The sequence below is a fragment of the Panthera tigris genome, chromosome B2 (genome assembly GCF_018350195.1).
Source record: "Panthera tigris isolate Pti1 chromosome B2, P.tigris_Pti1_mat1.1, whole genome shotgun sequence".
Classification (NCBI taxonomy): Eukaryota; Metazoa; Chordata; class Mammalia; order Carnivora; family Felidae; genus Panthera; species Panthera tigris.
Window position 1 is genome coordinate 51532881 of NC_056664.1, and position 21215 is coordinate 51554095.

General features: G+C 37.2%; 1 long non-coding RNA gene across 1 annotated transcript; it reads left to right on the forward strand.

Moving 5' to 3' along the window:
- The first annotated feature begins 3998 nt into the window (after window positions 1-3998).
- Window positions 3999-14228, forward strand: LOC122238394. Its single transcript, XR_006217309.1, has 2 exons — window positions 3999-4054; window positions 13897-14228. It is a non-coding gene; the product is annotated as an uncharacterized LOC122238394 (long non-coding RNA).
- Window positions 14229-21215: the final 6987 nt, after the last annotated feature.

Genomic DNA, 21215 nt, shown 5'->3' on the forward strand with positions numbered 1-21215 from the left:
ATACCTATGAAATACACGATTTGCTGTAGGTATTGCTAAAATAGTTTCTCACATCTATTTTGAGGGATGTTCTTCAGACGGTTACACTGTAACTTGAGTGGTTCACAAGTCTACACCAGGAAAACGGAAGTGGAAGTTACCGTTTACCAAAGATGAATGGAGTGAAGGAGATTTAGGAGAAGATATAGCTCAGCTAAGAAGCAATCTCAAAGGACTGAATTCTGAATAGCATTTGTAGCACTCTTGCCAATTTTAAAATGTTAACATTTCTCACAAATCTTCCTCTGCTTCATAATTTCTGGTAGCCAAGAAAACCACCTTCATCTTCATGTGGGAGGCCACCAAAGTTAGAGCTTTGAATTCCATTTCTCATGTGGAGTCAAGACTTAAAGAAGTGGTTTAACCACATTTTGCATGTTTTCTTTTTTTCTGGTTGTCGCGGTTCTGATTTCTTCAGTTGGTTTGAGCTCATTTATCTGTCTTTGTTAGAGAAGTTCGTGTTACCTTGGGAAAAGAAGTGACATTTATGAGAAAGCCCCACACTGGTGACAAACACTTCGTAAGGCTTTATATTAGTGTGGTGGCAGCTGGGATCAAGAGTGTAATAAAAATCAACTGAATATTGTATTCAAATACCACTTGTTGATTATCCCACAGTAGTAAGTGAACAAAGGTCCAATTAATCTGTGATACAATATCCAGGACATGAGTTTGCATCCAGGATAAAAGTATGTTGTGTCTCATTTCACCTGAGCTTTCTATCTCACTCATCCTTCTATGCTGAATAATGCTCTGATGATAAAATTACTAACTTTTCAGTTTCTTTTTGAGGCATAATAGTAATATGCTTTCCAGAACACTTAGCACCAAATAAACAGTCTTGAATGACTCTGTCCTTCACCATACACCTATTCACTGCATAGCAAGCCACTCACCTATGTAGAATTTATTTTGTTTTATTTTTTAAGTAGGTTCTATGCCCAACACGGGGCTCAGACTCATGACCCTGAGATCAAGAGTCACTCATTCTACCGACTGAGCTAGCCCAGGTACCCCTGTAGAATTTATTTTAATGGTTTAGCTTCATTGTTACCATTCTTATTGTGAGAATATTTTCACACAATATTTTATTGTCCTCTGCACTTAGCATCTCTAGCCCTCATGCAGTACACAGTCTCTCTATTCAGCAGAGATATCAACGCTCAACATTAATTTTCTCCAAGGCTTCTCAGTGTGTCTTCCCTAATCAGTAGGGAGTCATATCAACGTGTCTACCTGATGCTTCTTCACTCATCCTGGGGCATAGGGGGTCTAGAGTTACCCAGGAAAATCTTGAGTCTGTTCCACACTGTAAGGCAATGCTTTAATATAAACCTTCTTTATTCTCTCTCTTGGATTATGTAAATCTTCCAAGCCCCCCGACCTCTCACTCCACTTCCACAACCTTCCATATTTTGTACATCAGTCACAATGACTTTCTTTCTTTCTTTCTTTCTTTCTTTCTTTCTTTCTTTCTTTCTTTCTTTCTTTCTTTCTTTCTTTCTTTCTTTCTTTCTTAATGAAAATCTGATCACACATGCCCCTTTCTTGCTTAAAGTACTTCACTGGTTTCTCATTGCCTGGAGAATGAAGTCAGACCTCTCATCTGACACATAAGCTCCATTGTATTATGTCTCCAGTGTGGCCTTTCATAACTATACCAGACACTCCTGACTGCTTCTGATCTCTGAATGAGGCACTCATGTCTTTAATATGTGGCTCTTCCTTTTGCAAAATGATGCACCCCACTCCCTTACCCTGGCACCACTGTCCTGTCTCCTGAGTAACTTCCTGGCATATTACCACTTTACCCTTGCTTTGAAAGCACAGTCTCTGAAACTTTCATCCTGGATTCCAGTCATGGCTCTGCCGCTTTCTAGTTCTGGACCTGGACTAAGTCATTCTGTCTCTGAGTGCTTTGATTTCCTCATCTGTGAAACAGGGTAATACCAGTGCTCACTAGGTTGTTGTGAAAAGTAAACTAATATGTGTAAGGAATTCGTCATGTGAGTGCATAATAAATTGTTATGGCTAAATCCATTAACCTTCAAAGATATTATTATCACATTTTATTTTACATTTTTAGTCAGCTTGAGGATAATACAAAGGCAAACCCACTGTGATAAAAAAAATCATAAAGAGAAGAAAGCATTCCAAAGCCAAACATAAATGATTAGGGAAATACCAGTTAATTTGGATTCATCATTTTCTGTTCTCGTCTGTTGATTAGGGTAGTTAACACACAGTTTCTGAAATTAAAGATTAAAATGAAATGGATATAAATGAATGAGTGCCTATATTGGAAAGAAGGAATGGAGTATAAAAATAGGTATTACATAATTATTCAATTACTTTTCTAATCTTAGCTGAAAATTTTATTGGAAGGTTTCCAACGTTTTAAATTTTTGGATATTTATCCTATTATATCTTAAGCAACTAGGAGAATGAAAATTTGCCACTGTGCAACTCTACTGATTTATATAATTACCCTAGAGCTTGGCCTAGGTATGCTAAAGATTCTGCTGCCTCCAGGACCAATTACCTGGGTTTAAGGTTGGAAATGGTACATAAGTCCAGTCCTGAGCCATACTTAGGATCTCAGGAGACCTCAACGAATGAGAACTAAGCACTTCCAGATGATTTCTGGAATGCTATTTAGATCTCTAGTTGGCTCTGGGACCAGATCATGCTTCTATTTAAAGCGATGGTCTTAGGCAGCTAAGAGTCTTGATGTTATGATACCCAGAGGATTTCATAGTTGGGAACAGAGTGTAATGTTTGGGATTTAGTGAAACTATAGCTTTAAATAAAAGCAGGCTCCATTTGTGAAAATCTGCTGGAACAGAGAGGGAGGGAAGCCTGAGGAGATGTGGAACAGGACCTCCTTGGCTATCCTAGCAGCCAATGATGGCACCCTCCCTGGGCCAAGGCCAGATTGTTGGGCTCCTCTGAATTTTACTAGAGGATTAGGAACTAGTCACTGTTCTACTGATTTACTGATCAAAGCAGGACCCTAGTGAGAGTGAAAGGGGGGGGGGGCAATTATTTTCATAATCCTGATTTGCCCAGGACAATAGTAGGAACAAGGAATGCTCTGGCAAATCAGGTACTGTGGTTCCCCCAAAGTTGAAATGAGGAGAGATGGTGAAAAAAGGGGGGCAGATTTATTATGAATGATAGCTTGCCCCTGCCCTTCGTGTATGTGGGTCCCTTATTCTGCCTCTCTCTTTTCCTGTATTCCCTCTGCCTTTTTCTATCTTAATAGGTTTAAATGTATGTATAATGCTTAGAAGACCCCTGCAACAATAAACATTTCTATATAAGCAAAAAGCCTCTCTCCTATTAAAATGGCACTGTGTTTTAAACTAATTGTAATACCCTCATCCTGTAAGACTGCAATGCTTATGAAGTCCCTATACATTGAGATTCTTAATGTTTGCAATACACAATGCTTTATATTCTGAGGAAGCATTTACTCTCTGTAGACACATCTGCATATACTGGGATCTGAGCATGATTGGTTTCTTTCGCTTTGGAGCTTTTAAATTTGAGGCCTAATGTGAGAAGTGAGACATAAATATAACTTTGTTTCCTCTCTGTGAAATCTGCCATGTGTTTTAACAATTCATTTATTCAATAAACAATTAATAACTATCTATGCTGTATGCCAAACACTGTTAAGAGTTTATGTGGGACACAAAGATAAATAAGATATGGTCTCATGCTCAACGTATTCACCACTGACACTTTTTTTTTCTATGTCAAGAATATCTGCCCATGTTTTTAATAACAAATCAAATCAAATTTAAATTCAAATCAAATGTTTACATTTGGAAGAATCTACTGTGGTCAGCGATAATATACTTATGTCATTGCTTAAATATCTATTTAAATGAAATTTAAACATTTATTTCTCCTTACTCCTACCCCTGATCACATCCTGGGCAACTTTTCTGTGAAGCTGAGTCATCCAATGGTGGCTATTCCTGAACATGAAATTCTTGATTCCAAAGAGGTAAATGTAAGATACAATTAGAGATATAGTTATCCATTTCCATGTGATATTAGGTTGTGGAAATAAATCTTATTTTAAAAAATATTAATAAAGTATTTTTAATATTGAAATTATTTAAATATTATTAAATTATTTAAATATTAAATTTAAATATCTAAATTTTAATTTTTTAAATGTTTATTTTTTTTTTGAGAGAGAGAGACAGAGGATGAGCAGGGGAGGGGCAGAGAGAGAGGGAGACACAGAATCCGAAGCAGGCTCCAGGCTCTGAGCTGTCAGCACAGAGCCCGACTCGGGGCTTGAACTCACAGACCACAAGATCATGACCTGAGCCAAAGTCGGAGGCCTAACCGACTGAGCCACCCAGGCACCCCAATATTTACATTTTTTAAAAAAGAAAAAAACTAACTGGCCCACTTTGTGTTGTTCAGAAGCAACTGATAGCTGAGTAAGTACATTCTTGCTGCTTGTTGATGTGAAAGGTGGTTCTAGAGGTCCCCATGTGTGTAGTACCTTGATCATAAACCAACTCTTTCTTTCCCAATATCTGTCTTTGTGATTTCCACTTTGGATACATATGTGAAACACTGTTGTCCTGTCTCGACCATCAAAGAGTGCCCATAATACTTATGGTGGGTGTTGTGAATCAGCGGCCCCAATGTCTCATGGTGTCTCAGTTATAGCTCATTGGAAGGTGTCTGGTGAGCTCACTGAGCACTGCCCCTGATCCCCTGGTAAATTCTGCTCAGGGCAGGTAGCATATAGGCAAAAGCATATCAGTTGAAACATACCTGTCAATTTTCATACAAATGTGCAGTCACTTCACATTTTGTGCTCCTCTTCGTAGGGGCACCTGGGTGGCTCAGTCTGTTAAGCCTCTGACTCCTGATTTCAGCTCAGGTCATGATGTCATGATTCATGGGTTTTAGCCCAGGTTCAGACTCTGGGCTGACAGTGTGGAGCCTGCTTGGGATTCTCTGTCTCTCCTCTCTCTTTGCCCGTCCTCTGTTCTCTCTTACTCTCTCTCTCTCTCTCTCTCTCTCTCTGTCAAAATAAATAAAGTTAAATTTTTTTTTGTATTTTTATAAATGCTGTGCCAAAGAGGCAAGGAAAAATTGTGTGCAGAAATTTTTAATTTTCTCTTAATCAAGAGCAAGGATAATTGAATAATGTTTCTTCTTCTACATCCTCTAAAAGTGGTAAATGTGAGGGAAAATAAGTAATTTTTAAAGGGCTTTTAAGAAGGGGGTGAGATATCTCATGCTTTCATTTCAGATACCCTTGGATAGTGACTTCTGCAGCCTCCAAATTTAGAAAAAAATAAGCATAATACAAAAGAGAAGTATGAATAATACAACTGCAAATAAAATGTAACTTTTCCCAAAGCATATTTTGTACAATTTAGGGCACATTACCCACTTTTCTTAAACTGAAATTCCTATTCCTGCAAATTTGAAAACTTTCCTCATATGAGACCATGTGGCTCTCTGCTATAACATTAGTCATTAAAACATAAAACTGTGTTATGAATAAGTGTGGATTTCTACCCTTGATCACTTCTTTGATTATTTTTAAATAGGTTTATTGGTTCAATGACTATGGACACATGGAAAAATTTTAATACATATAGCCAAATTGTGTTCCTAAAAAATTGTAACAATTTACCCTAGGAGGAGCCTGTTTTTATAGCTGTTTTCGCATATTCTTGCCAGCATTGAGAATTATCATAATTGCCAATTTCTTGAGAGCTTATTATACATTAAAAAGTATTATGCACTTTACATGCTTTATTTTACTTAATCTTCACAAAACAAACATAAGTACTATTATTGTTCCCATTTTACAGGTGAGGAAACTGAGGCTGAGGGAAATCATTATATTGCCTAGAACCAAATAGCTGGGGTCTGCTCCAACAGGAATTGAATCCAGATCTGACCGCCTAGAGCCTGAGCTCTTAAGTGCTCTACTACCCTGTCCAGCTTTCTACCTAAATCTCTCTATCCTATCGAAATCTTGCTTCCTTTTAAAGTCCTATTTTAGAATATTAATAATTTAAGAGAAGAAATTATCTTTCATCACATTATTTGCATTGCAAAAATTCTGTACTTTTCTGTGATTTTTGTCTGTTTTGTTTATGCATTATGCATTTATCTACTGGTATTCTTATTGACTTGTGAACTCCCTTCATATATTAAACATATTCACTCTTTGTCAGTTTGCTAGCCCTTTTAGGGTGATAGTGGCAAATTGTGTAACAGTAAAAAATCAGACAAACCATTATGTCCAAAGGTGGAATGACTGAATAAATTTTACACTGATTTTGGTGAGTGTTTTCATAACTTTCCCATTCGGCCATTGAGTTGACAGCCTGCTCTGCATTTCTTGTCACTGATTAATTAGCTTCTTGACTTCAGTAACCTGCAGAGGCTTAGCTTCTCTCCAGCTTTTAAGCCATTCCTTCTGTCATCTGATCTTTTTTTCTTTTTTAAGTAATCTCTACATCCCTCTCTCTATGACCCTACCCACTCGCACTCTGTCTCTCTCCCTCAAAAATAAATAAACATTAAAAAAAGTTTTAAAAATAATCTCTACATTCAACATGGGGCTCGAACTCACAACACCAAGATCAAGAGTCATGCACTCTGCCAAATGAGCCAGCCAGGTGCCCCCAAATTTTGCACATTTCAGAGGAATGTAAAAAACAATAGTGACAATCAAATGTTTTCTTTCTTTCTTTCAAACATAATAATTTTGGCTTCAACTCAAATAGCCTGTTTCTATGCAATAAGAGTGTTTCTACAGAGTAATAGAAAAATCAGCTGGTTATTTAAATAACAAAGGCATCCAGTTCAGCTAGTAAGTGCTGAATTAAGAACCTTTGAACGTGTTGCAGGAAAGGATAGCTTGGATATCATATTTGTATTTTTGCATCAAATATCATAATTCTAGGGACAAACTTAAAATCAAGCTAGTGGATAAGATTAACCAAAAGTGATTTCAACCTCAGATTTCAAACATATGGGAAACAACATAAAGGGAACTAAAGTTTGAAGTTTAACATTTGTGAGATAGTTACTGTTGGTGTTAAAAGACATGTAAATAATTAAGCAAAAGACCATTTTATGCTTCCAGTGTGCTGTGTTTTACTTGTTGGTAATACTGGCATGTTTGGAAGCAGTTTGACAACTTTTTATAACTCCTTATGATATGTGGTCAGACTGTAATATTGACCCATATATTTTCCTCAAACCCTCTCTTTTTATTTATTTACCTGCAAAGCATCAACCAAGAAAATGATCTGTTTTTATACAACAATTCCATTCTTGTTTTAAAAGTTTTTATTCATTTATTTTGAGAGGGGGAAGAGGGGCAGAGAGAGAAGGAGAGAGGGAATCCCAAGCAGGCTCTGGGCTCAGCCTGGAGCCCAACATGGGGCTCGTTCTCATGAACCATGAGAACATGACCTAAGCTGAGCTCACGACAGTCACTCAACCAACTGAGCCACTCAGGTGCCCCTAAAACAATTCCATTCTTATGACTTTATGGCCTAAGGAGTAAACCATTCCAGTTATATATGCAGTGCAAATAACGAATTATGGAAGAACCTTGACTGGATCTCAGAATTTCCCCCTTGGTTTTTCCTTCATTTCTGAAGGTAGCGGCTTGTCTTTCTTACTGCCAGAGAATCCCACCTAGTATTTTCTTTCAATCATGTTATTTGTAGATACTAGTTTTTAAAATTTGCTTTGAAATTAATTTAAAAACAAACAGACCTCAAATATATCTGATTTGATTTACTCCTTGTTTTTATAAATCATAAGATTTATAAAATAACTTTTAAAAGAACTAACTCAACACTTTCACTTACAATCTAATTCAGTGGTTCTCAACTCTGTCTGAACATTAGAATTCAGTGGGACTTTTTAAAAGCCTCAGTAGCAGGGTTCCACTCCAGGCAAATTAAGTAAAGGATCTCTGGAGGTGGGTAAAGACATTGATTGAAAAATCTCTCCCGGTGATTCAAATGGACAACAGGAGTTGAGATCCTCAAATTCTAGCTCCTTTATTGGTAGTTTAGGAGGGCAAATTGAATAAGTTATTCAATCTTGGAAACCAACATTTGAAAGTAAAAGCAGGAGAATCATAACAAAAGTTTGTTTTGGAGAATGCTTTGAATTAATTAAAAATCGGGTCACATCTTTCTGTCTAGTGTCATAAAGATTTAACCTGTGCTTTAACCTGGTAGATTAACTTTGAGAGCTCTGCTCTATGTTGAGATTCACTGCAATTTCTTTAGTAAAACCTAATATTTCTTTCTATTTTCTTTGAGAGTCCCCACAAGCTTTGGAAAACCCATAGGCTGGGCAGGGGATAGCATTTGGCACAAGCTGAGTGTGAGGGTGGGGTGGGGGTATTACGTTGCAAAGAATTTTTTTTTAGCATTCTATATGGCACTTTTAAAAATAGTTGGCTAATGATGAGCTGTTATACAAGCAAAGGAGGTCACTTTCATACACGTCAATTGTTCACACCAATACAGTAGTTTCCAAGTAGGTGTATAACACCATCTAATTTATAGCAAACTCCCTGCGTGCGGTAAACGATTTCTGAGTAGAGTTACTTCAAAGAAATTAAATTCTAGTAGCAACAATTATTTCTGATTATATTCATCATGTCTTGTGAATTTGGCAACACTGATCCACAACCATTCTATGACCCACTTGTCCTTCCACAGGCTTAATTGTGAAAGTCATACTGGGGAATGAGATAGAAAGAGACCTGCTGCTCCTCACATCGCCTGCTACATGCAGCCCTAGGCCTATTTTATTTTTAACTTGAGGGTCGATTGATTTCCAAAAACATGATTAGATGCAGTTGATTCTGACCTTTTGGATCCACTTGCTAATAACACAACTTGAGAGCTAATCATTCACCAGCTGCCCATAAACACACACAAGGCAAATTCTTCTCCTATTTTCTCATTCCTTCTCTCTGCAGATTTTTTAGACATTTAAGACTTAGCAAGATAACAATAGTGCTAGCAAGGTGACTAAGACTTTCTGGCTGCTGTGGTGCATATAAGCCTTTTTGTGTTCATTTTATTTTGAATTCCAGAACCTCTATTGATGTTTAAAGTTCTAATCTTAGGGAACACACATCTTGTTCCTTTATCTTTGTCCTCCAGATGAGAACATAGAAAAGGGGAAGTCAGTGTCTTGTCCATGGAAGCCACTCTCATTTTCTGGTTTGATTCAAGGGTAAAAATGAAATTATCAAGAAGAATGGGCCCCCTCTACTCCCTTCAGGCAATTTCTCATAAATGTTATTTCTCAAAATCAGGCTTTGATAAATTTTGGATTGCTGAGTTCAAGGTTGTAATCTCAGGCAAGAACTCAGAATCTGGATATTATTAAGTGTTGATTAAAATAAAATTCCTATGCTTTGAAAGACAGCTGGCTAGAGGGCCAGGATAAATTTATCTTATAAACACACCTACTGTGAACGCCTGAATGGGTAGCCCCCCTGCCCAGGCATCCAGGTAGACAAGGCAGTGATAACCAGAAGGACATTCCTACCTCCAGGCGTGGCAGAAATGGAACCCATCAAAATGACTTTCCTGGGTTGTAAGCCTCCTGCCTGTTTTAGGGAAACATAATTTTTAAAAATTCTGCCAATCCAGAAATCATCTTAAAGATAGTAGAGGAAGGAAACAATTTTGTTATTGAATAAGCATTAAACCAGAATGTGATATATATATCGCAATCACACGGAGATTGCAAAGACAGGAAGAAATCTCACCCTGCATACAGCCAAGTCGATATAACCCATTATATATATGTTCTCAAGATAAACCATAATTCAATTCATCCTCAGGTAAGATTGGTCAATAGCAATTGGGGTTACTACCTGTGTTAGTTAATCAGCTTTACACAAAGCTACAATACACTTTTCACATCTTTATAACAGGAGGTAGGAATCAGCTGGGTAGGCTCTTATCCTCTCTCAGAAACTAGGAAATGTGAGTGCTATCTCACTTGGACATTTACATTCAAAGGACATGGTTCTCAAAGTCTTGAGAAAGACATTCCTAGGTCTTAAAGCTGACAGAATTCCTGTCTAAATTTCAGAAGAATTTATATACATTTCAACAAGAGGAGAATGTATTTACAACAACAAGGTTTTTTTTAAGATTTTTAAATTGTTTTTGAGAGAGAGAGAGAGAGAGAGAGAGAGAGAGAGACTGAGAGCAAGCAGAGAACAGGCAGAGAGAGAGGGAGACACAGAATCAGAAGCAGGCTCCTGGCTCTGAGTGCTCAGGACAGACCCGACATGAGGCTCAAACTCACAGACTGTGAGATCATGACCTGAGCTGTAGTTGGCCGCCCAACCAACTGAGCCACCCAGGCGCCCTGCAACAAGTTTTTAAAGTAAATGCTCTATGAAGGAGAGATGGAAATTGCTTCCCTTATTTTCAACATGGAGAATGAAGTCTTTTCTTTTTCTTTTTTTTGTTTTTATTAAAATTTTTTTTAATGTTTATTTTTGAGACAGAGAGAGAGAGAGAGAGAGAGAGAGAGAGAGAGAATGAGTGAGGAGGGGCAAAGAGAGAGGGAGACACAGAATCTGAGGCAGGTTCCAGGCTCTGAGCTGTCAGCCCAGAGCCTGACATGGGCCTTGAACTCAAGAACTATGAGATCATGACCTGAACTGCAGTTGGATGCTTAACCAACGAAGTCAGCCAGGCATCCCTGAAGTCTCTTTTTTTAATTTCTCTTTGTTCTTACACTTGGTTGACAAGGGGGCAGAACTGAAATCTGAGAGAGTATTACTCTAAGTAGTCATTAAAAAGACACAGATCTTACTTATTATTTCTTCTCTAGGGATGCAGTTGAATATACTATGTGAGAGGTGCAGGTTTGACAATTTTGGGGGCTCTCCTTCCAAGTCGTCTCAATATATTCATGTTGGGTTTTGTATAGGAGTGAGTCATGGTAAAGCTGAGCAAGTCAGAAACTCCTTGGACTTCCATTCCTGCATGTGCTAATTTTTCAAGATAAGCAAACAAAATAAGATCGGGCTAATCACTATTTGGAGCTAGGGTCATCCAGATATTAAGTGTTTTGACCTCAGATTCAATGTTTTGCTCTCTAGCCTCCCTTATACCTACCTTCTCTATCTATCAAGCTATGTTTATAGCACTGCTAATTACTGGACATTTTATAGCTTCTGGCTTCTGGATAATGAATTCTCATACTAGATCTTGTGTTCTCACACCAGAGTTAGTAGTTATGTCAATGTCCAAAACATATTTAAAATCTTTCAGAAAAAAAGTGAGTATGCAGCAATAATATTATACACATTTCCCAGAAATGGCTTTTTTTCTGGATACATGAAATATGGCTTCATACTTACAAGGACACGTATGGAGGTCATTTTGCTTTCATTTGGCAGAGAAGAGTATACATGAATGGTTTTGTATAAAAAGGGAATAAAAAATTTACACAGCACATTCTTCTAAGAAATGCTTTCTGTAACATTGGCTTAAAGTTTTACAGCACTACATTACTTATTATCCAAAGTTCACTCAAAATAAATAAAACAATTGGAATTTGAGTCCCTTCACAATTATGATTTTTAAAAATGCCTTCAGCTCTTATTTATATTTTCTTATTTCCAAAATAAGTGTGTTGTTCAACTGGCAGCATGATAAAAAATCCTGAGGCTTAGTGCTAGTCTGAAAAATAAGGATTGATTGATTTATTTTATTAATGAACTTCATCTTTCTGAAATGTTGGACCTCTGTTTTTCCCAAGTTACTTGACGCCTTATATACTGAGATGGGCAAGGGAAACTAGAAACTTCATGAAATGTTGAAAATCCTGACTCCGCCTGTCATAGGATAATGTATCATTTCAAACCAGCTGCTTGACTGTGATGCCAAATGTTACTTTGATCTGCCAGTGGGTTCAGGAAGAACTGAGAAATAGTGCTGAGTTTGCCAGTGTGACAACAGACGATGGGCTACCTGTCCCTCTTCCATCTGACTCAACTATTTATGTGATGATGAATCTTATATTGGAAAGAGAATTCCGAGGCATTTCGTCCAATATTTTACTGAATGTTATGATCCTGTCTGCAATTATATCCTTATGCATCTTTTGTTTAAATACTTCTGATGACAGACGGTTGATCATTTACAAGCCAAACATAATGTGGGTTTCCGTAGATGGCTGTAACAGACTAATTACTACACCAGCAGCAAAGACAAATAGAAAACACTGGATGGGCTAGGGTTTAGTTTCAAATGCTGTGGCTTGGCCATGATATTTAATCTTTGTGCGCCTCAGTTTCATTCTCTGTAAAATGAGATCAAGGGATAATGGAGAAGATCTGCATTTATGCATGCAAAGTGCTTAGCATATAAAATACATAACACTTCATAAGCATTAGCTAAAGGATGATGATTCCTTTAAATCTCTTGTAGTATTAGCTACCAAATGTCGGTGCTTTCAGGAAAATCAAATAAATGGTAGTTTTTCTTTGTTAGAAAGAAAAGGAGGAGATGCGATTTAGTCATTTTCTCCTTTTATTTTAAAGCTTCATAGAATTGCAGATGATGAAGGCTACAACTTACTTATTTTATGACTGATTTTCTGTAGCCAGAACAAATCAGTACATTAGTGCAGGTACTCCCTTGTTTTAGTAGCATTTTCCTTACCTCCTCCTTCTCATCTAACAAATGTGGTTCCTCCTAAATGATACAGACTGTAACCACGTTTCGCAATTCTGCCTAGCTGCCTGGCCATATTGTACTCAGGTTTTCTACCTGCTTTACTTACCTCTTACACATAGCTCGCATTTCTCTTGGAGCCAGCTTTCCCAGACCACTGTGTCATCATCCTATGATCCAGCCCAGAGCATAGCAGGCAGAGTTACTTATAGAAGAGCAGTGGACCTCTTTGCTTCTCCACCTGCCATTTTGGAATGCTCCACTGACACCTGGAAGTATAAAGTTATGGTCATTTTCCTCCATTGGTGCCATTCGGTCACAAAGTTGGTTCAGAGTAATGTTTGAGAAGTAAATTTTTCTTCTGCCCTCATCTCTGATACTTTCTTTTAAACTTTCTTTCTTGACTTGTATAATCTACTGATATCCAGCCCACTCAGTTTAGTTTACATCACCTGTTCGAGAGACTCTAACCCTGTCAAATAGGAACATGGAGAGATTGATGGATCAAGAGATTATGAAAATCCCTCCTGTGCCACACAGCAGCATTATCAAGCCAATTGACTCAATATATGAAACGAAAACAACAGAAGGTTCATTTGCGGTCTCTGTCTTTTGTAGTGTTCCATTTTGCAAAAGCTGGGACTTATTCCAATCCCACTTCACTTTACCTCCTTGTTTGAGATGTTACATTCTAGGGAATGATGCAGTCATCAGTGCTAAAGGAAAGGGTAGCAGCCAAGTGATTGGCAGGTGAGAGCTTGTGGGTGGGATATGGCAACGCTGTACCTTAAGGCTGCACCAGCCCCTCAAAGCCATTGTAACCCCTTGAACGAGGCCAGAGCTGCTCTTCTGAGCTCTCAAGAGATCAGTCTAATGTGAAGGTACAGCTGTACCTGTACAGCTACAGGTCTTTGTTATGCCATTAATTGTGGAATAAGAAAGCTCCCAAGGGGGAAAAATTCCTACTGTAAATATTTTTTAATATGAGACTCCATGCCCAAATATTAATGTATAATATATAATTAATATATTAATATTAATATATAATTTTCAGATTTTTAACATGTTATTTATCTCATTAAGCTGACTATTATTTTCTCTTATCTTGCAGCAATGAAGTTGGAGCAGAAGCTGAAAACACAGGCCAAGCTGAAGTTTTCTGGAATGCTGGTGCTAATCACTTGCTAGATTTGATGTGTAATTTCTTTTTTCCAGTATGACTGTTTCCTTGATGAACTGCAGTGCAGAGTGGAAGTAAAAAAAAAAAAAAAAAAGTCCTGCAGGCATATAGCATCACAGTACCCTACTAACCTTCAGCACAGGAAAGATTTATCTACAACTTCTTGCACCACTGTTAGAGCCTATAATGCCTTCTATTAAGCTGACAGCAATACTAACATGCCCCTATATTTAGCAGCCGAATAAAGAAGAATCATGGGTAAATAGAAGAGCGGTTGTGACTATTTTTCAACACCAGTATTATTTAAGGCACACATTACTTACTGAATCCGGTCTTATTTCCCTTTTGATATATTTGTTTTACATGTAAAGAAAATGAACAACTTAAAAAAATAAGCCCATGCCTGCCTTCAGGAGATACTGATATTGAGGGGTTCATTGGGGTGACTTTGAACATGAGAAAGTTGGTATTTCACATAACACACCCTGGTTTCCTGTTGTGTTTGGGTTTAGGACAGACTCTGTGCTGGGGCAGCCCAGTGATGTTGAGCATCATGTTGTGGGGATGTCCTGGAATCCCTGGTTTCTTGGTTTGTTGTCACATGATTCTTGTGATTCAGAATCAGTTCCTACTGATAATCTTGGGAGCAGTAAAGACCGTAGAACAAACCCACACTGTGATGACAATCCTGGGAGCCCACCCTTCTGTGAACCCAGTGCTCACCATAGGGCCGTGCTCAAGTTCTTTCATCTCAAGTAGTCTGTCCTAGCCTTGTCTACATGGTTTCCTTTTTATAGCCTTCTGTCCAGCTGGGAAGCCTAGGGCAAAACACACTAATGGAGAAACCATGGCAATTTGAGACAGAGAGCTCCTGGTAGCAGGTGCGCCTTGCTATTGGCTCCTTTACTTACTTCTTGCACATAATCCTTGCTCCCTTGTAGCCAGCTCTGTTTGAGTCACAGCTCTCTCAGACAAGTGCTTCATTACCCCATTATCCTGGGATAAGGCAAGGCAGGGAAAGTTGTTTACAGACGAGTAACTGGCCTTTCTCATTCTCCACCTGCCATTTTGGAATGATCTGTTGTCAGTCATCAACTGGCACCTGGAAATATAAAGTTCTCATATCTTCTCCATTAGTGTATGAGGCACAGGAGAGCTTTAGTAAAGGTCTCTGCTCACCTCTCTTCCCCCAACAAACAAGCAAACAAGCAAACAAAACTACTTCTCTATCAACCTGCTAAACTGTGTGAGGCATCACTTTAGATTATTAATAACAAATCTCTAGTATTCACTGTGTTCCATCATGTGTCAGCCTCACACCAAATGCTTCATGTGAATTTTTAAAGTTTATTTATTTATTTTCAGAGAGAGAGAGTGTGTATGTGTGAGCAGGGGAGGGGCAGAGAGAGATAGATAGAGAGAGAGAGAGAATCTCAAGCTGGCTCTGTGCTGTCAGCGTGGAGCCTGACATGGGGCTTGAACTCATAAACTGTGAAATCACGACCTGAGCCAAAACCAAAAGCCAGGCACTTAACAGACTGAGCCTCCCAGGTGCCGCAGTGCTTCATATGAATTTAACTTAACCTTCACAATGAGCCTGCAAGGTAGGTAATATTATTACTCATATTTTACGTTTGCAAGAACGTTTTCCAAAAGATTAAGTCAAGCTAGTAAGTGGTAGAGGCGGAATTCAAATCCATATACTCTGACCTGAACACTAGCCATTTATTGAGCCATTCATTCCATTCATTCATTTTTGAAAAATGTTTATTTCTTTATTTTGAGAGAAAGAGTACATGGGCAGGGAAGGGGCAGAGAGGGAGGGAGAGAATCCCAAGCAGGCTCTGTGCTTTCAGTGTAGAGCTGCCCCCCCAAATTTATGACAGACTGCTATTATAAGTTTGGGCAAGTCCTTCTATGCAGATGATCGATTATTTTTTTATAACTATCTTCCCTTCCCATGCTATAAGCACATGTTCTTATGTGTTTGATGTATATTCTCATCTTCTTTAATTACACATTTTGAAGATGTGCGTTGGTTTTGCCTGCATTTATAAGAAATGTAAATGATATGTTTATGTTCTGTTTCTTTTTTTTTTTCATCCAGCACTATGGTTTTTAAGCTCTATTCACAATGCTCTGTAAATGTCAAGTGGATTGTTTTCCACCTGAAAACAATGCGGTATGCTTTCATCACATGTCACCTACCCACCTGTCCACTGGTGGTCTTTCAGGTTGTTTTCCTCTGCCAGATATGGTTGTGATGCACAACCTTGCATGTACTCCCTTGTAGATCTTTGTGAAGAATTTTCTGGAATATATACGCAGGACTTGAATTGTTTAATCATAAATATACATGTATTTAATTTGACTAAGTCTGTTCAGAATGCTGCTCTTTAGAGTGGACATACCGACTAGGAACAATACATTAGGTCTGTTTATATCCCTGTGTTCTTCTCCACCTGTGAAGGTCTGAACTTTGAAATAAGCTATATTATCACTAAGGCATCCTCTAAGATGGGAGGTTGATTTGAAATGATGTCCTATTTATCCGAAGTTTTCCAAGTCTCAGAGACTTTTTATACTCCAACTCATTGCAGTTGTCAGTCAGATATGGGCTCCATTTCTTTCTTTCCTTCCTTCCTTCCTTCCTCCCTCTTTCTTCTTTCTTTCTTTCTTTCTTTCTTTCTTTCTTTCTTTCTTTCTTTCTCTTTCTTTCTGTCATATAATTTATTGTCAAATTGGCTTAACATACAACACCTAGTGCTCACAAAAAACTTGAACTGCAAGAGTTATTTGACTGAGGTCACCAAATTAGAGAATGATAAACAAAGAACACAGTTTTTTGATTTCCTATTGTGTTGTTTCTGCCAAAAGTTGCAACTGAACATCATGGTCTAACCTATTTGATCAGTTTCTCAGCAAAATCAGTCTTAAGAGCATGAGTACAGGAGGGGCAAATGCTGATAGTGGAGAGAACTTGGAGAATTAATTGGGTGCTTTTTAGTTCAGTTAATACGAGCATTTAGTGCCCTGAGTTGCTTAGAGCACAATGGCTGTCTGTGAGGGGGAAGGGGGTGAGAACAATGATATGGAATGGACGGATATTGAGGCTGTCGATTTGGGTTCCCTGGGAAGCAGATTCTGAGACAAAGATTTAGTGTAAATAGTTTCTTTGGAAGATGATCACAGGGAATACTGGGGAGGGTATGATGAAGTAAGCCAGGGAAGAGAAGGAACCAGAATCCATTATGAAGCCAGTTATTGCAAAGGCAACTGGAGCTCATTCCCATGGGGACTGCAAAGATACAATGTTGAACATGTCTCCGAGTTAATTCAACTCAGAGGAAAGGAAATTGGGGTAATTATTCTAAAGTTTGACTCTCAACCTTTACAGAGCCATAACGTATTTCTTTGTAAAGCTTTTTTTTTTTTTTTGACTTTTCATTGTGCAAACCTAATAGGACTCATTATTTTCTTGTGGTATTTTAATTTGGAAAAAATGGAAAGTCTATTGAATATTGTTCTTTATGGTCTCTGAAGTAAAGTGCAAAAAGGAAGAGTTAGTTGAAAGCTTAAGTAATAAAGGAATATTTTCAGAATTTTATTTATTGGACAAACAAAAATTTCTACAATTAAGACTAGGAACAAAAATCCTTCTTTTACTAGACTGCCTTGGATTTCCACATTTGAAAGAATATTTATCTCCTAGAAATTAAATCAACTGTGTGAGAGGATAACTTCATTTGTAAGAAGAAAAGATTTTTTTGCTTAGAGCAAGTCTAGAGGTCTTGGAATAATTGAATAGTAATTAGGAAATATTACTGAATTTGTTTAAAATATATATTACATGTTGGGGACTTTCCATATGTTTCTGTGGTATGTTGTAAAATTAAACATAATTTTCCCCTCATGTTTTAGAATGTTATTATCAGTTTATTGAACCAGAAATTCGATTTTTTTTCTTTCTTTATTTTATACTTTAATGAGTATACCTTAATTTCTCATGAACATTTTCTCATGGATTTATTTGGAATTGTTCAGCATCAGTTAAGCACTTAAGTCCAGATTTTCCTTAACTGAAAACTCTGGGGATACATTTAAAAACTGAAACTGCACAATAGGTCAAGGAAGTTTAGTAAATTAAAAAAAATACAAATGACAAAAATTTCCAGGGGGCTGCCAATGGTGACTCAGAAATATTGAACAGAAATTAGAAAATAAAAACAATGGATGATTCAACTAAGAAAAAAATAGAAGAAAGAAAGAAAAGTGAAATCCATATGTAATATTTAGCTAAGAACATGCTTTGTGGAAATAGAAATAGTACTAACAGAAAGGCTAACAATTGAGGTAGTAATGGGAATGGGACTGGGACTGGAAATTATTGCTCACACAGTTGAGGAAGCATTTTTAAATAACCTTGAGCTGAACTATTTTACTCAAGAGTGTAGGGATTCCAGCAATTTTGCCAACTCTGTTTTTGGATCATAGTTCAGCATTATTTAAAAATTTAAATCAATACTAGTTCAGGTAAAACTGTAGCATTTTTAAAATTTAAATTGTTACAAGGGTAGGTAAAATTGTAGAAAATACGGAGAAATTAAGGATAGTTTAATGACATGTGTTGTTTCCTGATGTACAGATAAAGTATATGGAAAACTTTTTACTTGAGTCATTTGATTAGAAAATTAGGGAGATTTGGAAGAGTATGTGGTAGGCGGTGCTCTGATTTTTTTTTTTTTTTTTTTTTTGTAAAGTTGGTCTCCAGTTATAGGTGAATTCAACAGAATTTGGGGAAGTTGTACCACCAAGAACTTAAGCTCTTGTTAATTATTATATTCTGAGTTTGTAATCCTAGGGGAAGATTTCTTGTCTACACTTTTTTTTTTTGCACAAAATTAATGACATTTTCCTAAGGGGGAGAAAATTTAAATATGTATGTTTCCTCCAAGTTTTCAGTCCTACCACTAAGCACAGATTTTACTTGCAAAAAAAGAGCTGAATCTCTAAATAGAAATGTATTGAACTGCTACAGTAATTTTTGTTGAAAGACCTGCCCTGACCTGGGATAAATGGAGGAGTTTTAGAGTACAACATCTTTAGTGTTTCTAAAAACAAAAATTGAAAATTATAGTTCCATTTAGTTTTATCTTTTACTCAAGGAGGAAAAGAAAAAAAAATAACTTCATCATGTTGATAAAACAATGAAAAGGCATGTGAAGTCAGTCATTTGAAAGCAACATTTAGCTTACAGCAGCCAATATTTATAGTATTAGAGTGCATTTTAAGTTGAAAATGTTTAATTATTTTTCACGTTTTGAGCTTGCCTAGAGATTTCACCTTTCACACACACACACACACGCATGCACACACAATTATTCCTAAGGTTCTATTTATTGCAAACATGGATGTTAAGATGCCATGCTCATGTAGGAAAGAAAATGGAGCAATCTTAGGTGAAAACTTTCAAGATAAACTAGCTGTGACTTCTTGGGTACTTATCAGTCTTTATGAGGCTTGTTTTTCCATCTGCAAAATATGTTTCAGACTAGCTTTTTCTTCTCTTGGTTTCCTTTCAACTAAAATAATTATGCAAATTTGTCACTCAGTTTTAGGAAAATCACCTCTACATTCTAAAATTGAGGAACAGAACAATTTGGGGAACATGGCATTATGTTTCAGCTCTATGGGTCTGTTACAGTCCTAGCTTTATCTTTCAGAGTGATCAAGACCACTTGTATCAGAATGAGTGAGGGTACTTTTTTAAAAAGCCATTCCTTTTCCATAGCTATTGAATTAGAATATATTAAGTGGGGCCCAGAACTTGGCTTTTTAAATAAGATCTATGTGTTATTATCATGCAGGCAAACTTCTGATAGCCGTAGATTCTTGGATCAGTAAATAGGTAAGCCGGAAGAATAAGGATGTTCCATATGATTAGGGTAAGCATGTTAGGACTTTGTTTTACTGGCAGCGGAAGGGCAAAAAGAGAGAACCTATATTAAGTGTTTTTACATCAGTCAAATAAGGGTGAATAATATAGTCAAACTGAGTACAGTTATGCTAAGTATATGATAGAACTAATAAGTGATCTAAAACTGTCAATGTAGTACTGAATTTTGCAGAAGAAAAAAGGACTCACCATTGTTTGGGTTGTAAATATTAATAATTTAGAATGGTTCTTAAGTCAAATATACACAATGGAAAACTGGAATAATTAGAAGGAACAGTTTATGTTCTTTATTATCCTTTGATATGCCAATTGGGACTAAGAAAGGAAAGAACTAACATCTAGGCCCAAGATCAGAGACAGACTCATCTATATATTTTACCTCATTTCAGTTTAATCATTCCCAGAATCATACAAGGTGAACAGTATTGCCTCAGTAACAATGAGAAGTAAGCTGAAGCTGAGTGAAATTAAATCTCAAAGCTACGTAGGACGTGGCAGGATTGGATTTGACTTTTGGTCTTTTTTTGGTTGTTCTTCCAAATTTCTTTACATTGTATACATGTTTTTCATTTTTTCCCTGCTATATGCCAGAGAATACTCCTTTGGAAAACATGCCGCCTTCTTTAAGGACACATCACCAGAAACTACTGAATAGAGATCATAACAGGTGGGAACCTCTCCACCAGTTTGGGTTGCAAATAGTTTCCAATTGGTAGCTCAAGTCTGCACTTGCCCTCTGTGTAAAAAAACCTGAATACCCATTTCTTGACATTGTGCTTTGGTTCCCTTTGCTCACAGTCTCCTTCAAGTAAGATGAACCCCCTTTGGGAACCTAGCTTTCACTTCTCTAAGCCCATCTTGATGGGCAGAATATTTGATCAAGCAGTTCTTCCCCAGTTAGCAAAATCTGCCTCACGGTGACTTGTTTCTTAAACTATGGAGAACTAATATATTTTATTTTGTTTTTAAAGAAATTCTGCCTCACTTAGCACTCCATCATGATAGAAGAGGATTTAGAGATTATATATATTTCAGTGGTGTGCCAGCTGTCTTTCACTCCTTTTTCTCAGATGCTTCACCACTCTGATGTTGAAAACTGCTGTTACACTACACTGTTCCGTGAAGAGTCAAGAAAGCCTGGTGTGATTCATTTACCATTTCAGAACACATTTGCAAAGTCAATCTCAATAGTATATATAGAATGCCACCTCTAGTTAAGCCTGGCTTGAGCACATACCTACTTGAAAAAAGAAATTCAATGCCCTCTCCAAGATTTCTATAAATTCTCAAGGAC